We start from the raw sequence: 7,691 nt of genomic DNA, 5'->3' as shown, positions 1-7,691 counted from the left end.
CACACCCGATTGTGTTGTAGTTATCTATGGCCACGGGTTGTGTGTCCTCGCTGCTGATCGTGCAGGCGCCGAAGCAGATTCTGAGCTTGGTGACTGTGCCCAGTGGGCGCTGGTGTGCGGGAGGTATGTCTGTGTTCACATATATGTACGGATGAATGTATATGTGCCTGGGTCTGTGCTGTGACTCTTCCAGGTGTCCGCAACGAGCTGGAAGCGCCTGAGTGAGCTGAGCAGATCGCCCAACAAGTGTGTGTGTGCTGGATAATGTTCCTAGCTTGCCTGCTCCTCCGGCAGCCCCTGGCTCCACTGAGGGCCTTGCGCTTCCCCCAAACCCTCTCCATTCCGCGCGCTCCTGGAGTCTCTCTCTCATCTCCGCGGCTTGGAGCGCGCTCGGGTGCGGACGCCGGGGCTGGGGTCCAACTCAGCACCCCCTCCCTTCCCTCGGCTTCTTGCAGTGGACCTCGGAGACTAGGGAACCCCAGCCGCAGCCTCCTCACTCAGTGTCCCCACGACCCCCACCTCAGCCCCGGCGCGCTGGACACCGGCTGGGCCCCGGTCGCCTTGCTCCACCGAGCGCCCCTCCCTCAGCTCCCGCCGGCCATGGCCGCTCTGGGCCCCGAGCCGCCGCCGCTGCTAGATTCTTACCCGCCTCGGGGCAGCACCCGCCGCCCGCCCCGCTGTCCGTGAGCCGCCGCCGGCCCCGGCGCGGGCTGCGGCTCGACACGGCAGGGGCTGGCGCTGCGGTTCAGGCTCCGGCTCCGGCTCCGGCAGGCTGTGTGGGGCGCAGCAGCCAGGCGGCTTCGCGTCCGCGCCGCGCTCCCGCTCCGCTAGTGTGTGAGGCGGTAGCAGCGGCGGCGGCGGCGGCGGCGGCGGAGCCAGCAGCGAGCGGAGCGCACAGCCGGCCCGCCCCCTCCCTCCCCCTCCCTCCCGGCCTGCCCGCCCTCCCCCCCCCCTTAGGCCGGGAGGTGGAGCCGGGACCGCTGTGGTCCCGCTGGGAGGGGACCCTGAGCACCGCTCCCCCAAACAAGTGCCCCCTCCTCTTACGCTTCCCCCACACACACCACCACCACACACTCCTGCCTAAGGCCGGGTGCACTGGCTTCCTTTTCGGCTCTTCTTCACCTTACACTCATCCCACCCAAGCGTCCATCTAGGACCCCGTCGGAAATGCTCTCTCCTGCCTCAAACACCTGTCCCCCCCACTCTGCCTCCTGGAAAGTCAAGGCAGGGGAAGTGTCTCCTCTAGCTCTTCCCCCCAGCATCTTCCCTGGGCAGCTGACCAACCAGGTCCACCCTCTTCCCAGTCAGACCCCCGGGTCACCCCGAGTGGCCCTCCCTTCTCTTTGCGCTCAGGGGAAGTCCGCCCCTCCCCCTCCGGACGGAGCTGCGGTGGGGGTGAGACTGGAAAGGGGACCGTAGAAAGCTTAGGGCAGGGGATCTTGGAGCTCTAGAGTGAGGGCGAGGAAGGTAGGTGTTCAAGTGTGAGGATGAAATGACGCTCCTGATTTGAAGCTGTTGGAGGGTCCCCTCAGCACCTGCCCTCTTGGGCGGTGTAGATAGAGATGCACTTGAGGCGGTGATTTAACACACCTCATAGAGTCAAAGGGATCGCTACCCCGTGAAGTTGCCCAGTGTCACGACTTGTGTCACACGCCCTCACAGTGCCACAGGCTCCCTGTCACACACTGGGCGAGTCACACACCGTGTCACACGCAGTGTCTCACACTCCCAATACTTGGTTTCTAGCGCTCAGCTCTGGCTCTCTGGCGCCATCTTGAGGTGCTTGAGCAGCTTGGGCACTCCCTCTTGCTCAGGTTTTGGTACCCAGGCTGCCAAGTGCCCCAATTCAGTAGGACCTCCTGCCTAGCGCTGCTTTCTAAGCCAAGGCCCCATGTTCCAGGTCAGACGAATGGGGAAGAGCATCTGTAGCAAGGTCTGGTGCTATGTTTGGGAAAGGCACTTACATGAGACGACTGTTCTCTGGGTCTCTGTCATAGCCACCGACCCCCACCCCCACTCCATTTCTGTCCCTCCCTCATTTCCCCTACCTATCTCTTTCCAACCTATCTTTCTTCTGTCTCGTGTTTTTTTTTTCTTCTGCTTTCTCATCTTTCTAGCCTCTGGGCCTCTTTATGTGGGACATTCTTTGAGGTCGGGGTGAGATCTGTAGCTAGCTGAAGAAGCAATGGAGACCTACCATCTGGAAGGGCATCCCTAATCTCCACTCATCTCCCTTCCTGATCTGGACCCTCTACTCGCCCATAGCCCTATCCTTCAGCCCCAGGAGCCCAGCTGGGGTTCTCAACAGGAGACGCAGAATGCTGGTAGGAGGAGGGCCTGTCCTTTAAGTAGCTTTTCTCTGTCCCTTGCAAAACTCGCCCCATCGTAGAGCACAGCACCGAGGAGAAGCAAATCAGTGGGCCGGAGGGAAGAAATCTTCCACAGAGGAGCTGCCCCAGACTCCCTGCCCCCAGCATGTGCCTGCTGCCCACTGCAGCAAACCCGCCCCGGGCTGCTTGCTGGGAGCTATTCAAAGGCTCCTCTGTTCTCCTCCTTTGCTCAGGGCTGAGCAGGATCAGCAGCCTCAGAGCTGGGCAGGAAATGCTAATCTCCCAGATGTTCCCCTCCGTCCTCCCTGCTCCACCACCATCAACCCCTAATCCTGCACCAAGTGGTTGGAATCGAACTGGGCCAAGGCAGTAATAGTAGGGGAAGTGCTTATTAGTCTCTCCTGCTATATGTCCCTTCCTACTCCTGCTGCCAGGTTGTGTCTGTGGGGAACTGAGTTGGGACAATGTAGGTATGAGTATTGGGGCTTGTTTTCCCCTGGGAGGACAGGCAGAACTGACACTTTGAGGAGAATGGTTGGAGAGTAGAGAGGGTAGCGTCTGAAGAAGAGAAGCCAGGCTCTTGGCCCTGTACCAAACTGGGAGGAGGACCAGTTGGCAAGTGAGGCATTGGGGGAGGCTCCTCAAACTGACAGTGATTGAGAGTCCATTTGGGACTGTGTCCAGAGAATGAAGCCTGGGTGCTGCTAGGTAGGAAAATGGCTGGGATGCTTGCTGATATGTGTTTACCTGGGCTGGGCTCTAGCTGAGAAGGCTAGGATACATTGGAATCTGAGACCAAGAGAAAGGCTGTTGCCTCTGTTTGCTGTGATGCTGGCGTGCCTAGGTTGTAACCAGATAATCACAGGACCCAAGAAGCTGTTGTGAAGTAATGGGTTTATATGCCTGTGTGCGTGCTGAAGGGGGGCTGTCACTGAAAAGCCTTTGGTCTGGAAGCTGTAGGTAAGACACTGGTACCCCTGGGACTGGCTATAGCTAAGCTGTTCCGTGTTAATTTGATGTGGTTAGGGCTGTAGCTGAAATACGCTGTGTAGGTCTAGGAGATAAAAAAGCTGTTGCTAGGAGCCTGTACCTGAGAAGCAGGCTGTTCGCTGGGATAAGAGCCGAGCTACTGTTGTATATAGGACTGTAGCTGGCACGCTATTGGTCCTGAAGCTATAGCTGTGATGACAGCGTATTGAGGATTGGCTATAGCTAAGATGCTATTGCCCAGGATTGTGACTGGGCTGTTCTTGTGTGCAAGGCTCTCACTGGGATGCTGTTACGCCTGCAGCTAAAGCTCTGAAGCTCTGGTGTAGCTAGGACGCCATTTCTTGGTAATATAGCTGGACCACTGTTGTGTGGGGGCTGTAGCTAAGACTCCGTTGTCTAGGAGATGAGGAGCTGTTCCCCAAGATGCTGTTCTGGGAGGTAGCATGCTACTGGAGATGGGAGCGGATCAGCTTAGGATGGTCCTCCAGCGGCCATTGCTGGGTCTGGGATGGGCTAGGTGGGGGAGGGCAGGTGAGTCCTGTCTAGAGGTCTGGGAGATGCCAGCAACCTAAGGTCAGGCTGGAGCTGCTGCTCCAGGAGGCCTCGGCAGCTGCTCTGCTGTGGAGCTCAGAAGACTGTTTTCATTACTGTTTTAACTCTTTTTTTAACCTTGTTTTTCTCTCGGCTGCACTTTCGCTCACTCATTAATTTTGGTATTTTTCTCACGGTGCCTCAGCCCCTGTCACGGCTGCCATGGCAACAGGAGGCAGTGTGCATAGTGCCAAAATATCTGATCAAAAAATAACCAAAATAAGCAAACACCAGGATGGCTATACTTGGGGCTATGGCCAAAAAAGTGTTGATGGGTGATATTCTGGAAACCCTTGGTTCTCATGGGAGCCCTTCCACTCCCCCTCTTCTTTAGAGAAGCTTCTGAACCTTCTGATAACCTGGGAGGTTGCTCCCAAGGGATCACATAACATACTTTCCTGGGATTCTGAGATTTTCAGCAGTCCTTGGTCAAGCGACAGCTTTTCCTGGGCTTAGCATATGAGGAGAGAGTAAGATCTAAGAGTCTCCATACCTTCCCTAGTAGAATCCTTCTGCACCCACCCACCTACCCACCCACTCACCCCTCCCCTGCCCTGTCTTAGGCTTATCCCTCCTCCTCTGTTCCTAGCCCATGCTTGGTCACCTCCACTTTCCTCTTTTTTTCATCCATCTTAAAGGGATGGACTGAGGCAAGAAAACTGCCGTCCCTCAGACCACCCTAGCCATCCCCAGCTCCTCAGTGAGTAGAGAAGGGTGCCATTAAAGAACTTAACAGTACTAGGTATCTGGCCACCTCTAGCATTGCCTTCCTAAGGGTGGTTCCTCAGCACCCCAAATACTCTAACCCCACTCTTATTTCCTCTCTCATTTCTTATTTCCCTGGAGAGATATCCTCTCCAAAGGACAGATTCTAAAACGAAGAGAACCGTGGGTGGCAAGGGAGGAAGAATCAGAAGTCTTGGTATTACCTGTCCTGTGTCCCCCACCTCGTCCTTTAACCCTCACTAATGATCCCTCTGTGGGAGCTTGTCTGTCTGTAGCACTGGGAATTGGGGGTATAAGAGGGAACCCCTTAATCATTCAGTTACATCTCTCTCTGTTCCTGTGCCCCACTCCCAACACACCTGCTTTCCCTCTGGGAATGCCGAGAGAACTTGTTTCCTGATCTTCACTTTCAATTTCTTTTCTCCCCTCCCTTCAAGAGCAGTAGTGGCCTTGGCCTCCTGGCAGAGCCTTCCTAGCCCGTTTCCATAGAAACCTGGTAGGTTGTGCAGTGCAGGAGTGGGAGGGGAGACAGAAGGAAAGAGGGACCAGGCCTCAAGGGCAGCCCCAGATGAAGTAACATGGGTACTGAGAGAACGTGGGGATCTGCTCCATCCAGAGTGGGACCCTGCTTTGGGGAGGGGAGGTAAGAGGTAGAAAATGCCTGCTAGATTCTACTTGTGTGCAGTTTGCCCTGCTGCCTCCTGAGAAGGGAACGCAGAACTATCTTCGCTTGGCACAGAGAAAGGGAATCTCTCTCTGTCTCTCTGTCTCTCTCTCTCTGTCTCTCTCTCTCTCACACACACACACACACACACACACACACACACACACACACATATGCCACCATCTTCACCTCTTTAAGATCCTTGTTTATCAGAAACTGCTTAATTGGGAATGACTTTCTTCCCAGGCAGGACCCATTAGTCTCTAAGACAGGGACCATGGGACACCTCTCCCCCAACAGCTCCTCATCCTTCTTAGCCCAGCGACTTGGAATTAGAAGGCTGGGCAGCCCCAGGGGACCCAGTGGCCTCTGCTGACCTCATGGCGTGCAGCTCTCAAAGGCCTCATTCATGTCTGGGGGCTGAAGGCACCATTGTCCCCCCCCCCCGCGGGGGGGGGCATGTAGCTTGGGGACTGAGGGGTCTCGACTCAGAAGGAAGGAATGCGTCTGGAGAAGTTGCCCGCCCCTCCGGGGAGGGGGCCTCTAGTTTCAAGGTCCCCACCAGATCTCAGTCGGGACCCTTTCGTGACCCCAAGTTGGGTCCCCTGTAGTTCCCAGCAGCCTTCGCGCATCCCTTGAGGGTGGGGACTGCTGCGGTGTTAGAAAAGGGGCGGGCGAAGTCTGGCCCCACCTCTCTGCACTCGGGAAAAACCAGTGCAGAGTCGGGAGCTGTCCAGCACTTCAGGTTTGAGAAACTGCTAATTCGCCTAGGTGCCTATAGACACGGGCTCTGGAGCCAACCCTAAGAGCTCATGAAGTCTTCCTCACCTAAGTTAAGACCTCAGGCTACAACTATCCTAGGTGGGCTTGGATGCTCTGGCGGGGAGCGGGAGGGGGGATCCCTCGATGCTTAGAACTGTCCTGGGGAGCAACATGCCCTTACTCTATCTCAGGAGAACCGAAGAAGAGATTGTTATGAGACTGCTCCTCCGAACACAGTCTCAGATCGGAGCAGGAAAAAAAAAAAAACCCTCGGAGTTCAGGCCTTGCATCCCCTCCCCCACCTCTCTGCCTATGCCCGCTTTCCTCCCTCTCTCCTCCCTTCCCTCCTCTTTTCCTCCCTGCTGGGTTGGGGGCTGCTGAATTATCATTTCTCAGTTCTACTAATGTGCTCCCTGCTGCGGGGAGGGATCATAATTCTGGGAGATGATTAAGTTTCAAATTGTTTTTCTTTCTGTTGTTGAAGATGAGGCTTTAATATGATCCCTCCTCGGTGGGGGAAAGCACCCCATCTCCCCTCTTTTAATACTTTTCTCAGGACAATACCTTTGGGGGTCCCCTCTAGACTTTCGGCTGTTTAAATTAGTAAGGGAAGTGAGGGGTACAAACTGACCCTTGACTCAAAGGGGAGTTCATACAGTGTACTGGAAAGAATTTAGACAAACAAGTATTCAACTCTTATCTCTGTCACTTACTGCCCCTGTGATTAAGCTCCTTCAACTTTCTGAGCCCCAGTCTCTTCATCTATTAAATGGGCTCATGGAGTGTTAGTGAAGATAAAAATGTTCAGTGGAGTTTGGCTTATGCCGAAACTCCATAAATGTTGGTAGTATGCCCCATGCTGTGTTACCCTGCTCCCAGAACCTCCCTGAGTTGGTTCTGTAAATGTTTATAAAATGTCTTCTATTTTCCAGGCATTTTGCAACAGCCATGAAGTGACCCATATGTCCCTCAAACACCCCTTCATCCACCTCCTTCCCTCACTTCAGCTTAGCTTCACTCCCATTGTAACCTGTCTACTTTTGCTCTGCCATTGTGGTTCCCTGTCCATTCTTCCTTCCTTCCTTCTCTCTTTCTCTTATTGTCACCTCGATTCTTTCTTTCTTTCTTTCTTTCTTTCTTTCTTTCTTTTGTATACAACATTCTGCCTCGATGTATGCCCACACGCCAGAGGAGGGAGCCAGATCTCAGTACAGATGGTTGTGAGCCACCACGTGGTTGCTGGGAATTGAACTCAGGACCTCTGGGAGAGCAGCCAGTGCTCTTAACCTCTGAGCCATCTCTCCACCACCCCCCCTCTTTTTGAGACAGGATTTCTCTATGTAGTCCTAGCCATCCTGGAACTCACTCTGTGGACCTCACTCTGTAGATCAGGTTGGTCCCAAACTCAGAGATCCACCTGCCTCTGCCTCCCAAGTGCTGGCTTTAAAGGCGCGTGCCACCAAGTTCAGCTGTCCCCTGGATTTTTATCCTTCTAACATACATGCCTCTTTTGTCTTCATCATTGTTCATGTCACTGAGGCCACCAGAGTGGGAAAAAAAGGAAGGTGGGAGTTTTCAAAGGAAGAGAGAGAATCTTTTTTCTTTCTTTCTTTCTCTCTCTCTCTCTT

This window comes from Microtus oregoni, unplaced genomic scaffold (genome assembly GCF_018167655.1).
Source record: "Microtus oregoni isolate MIOR12 unplaced genomic scaffold, Mior012 000011F_ref0000422, whole genome shotgun sequence".
NCBI lineage: Eukaryota > Metazoa > Chordata > Mammalia > Rodentia > Cricetidae > Microtus > Microtus oregoni.
Note: the sequence above shows the minus strand (reverse complement) of the source record.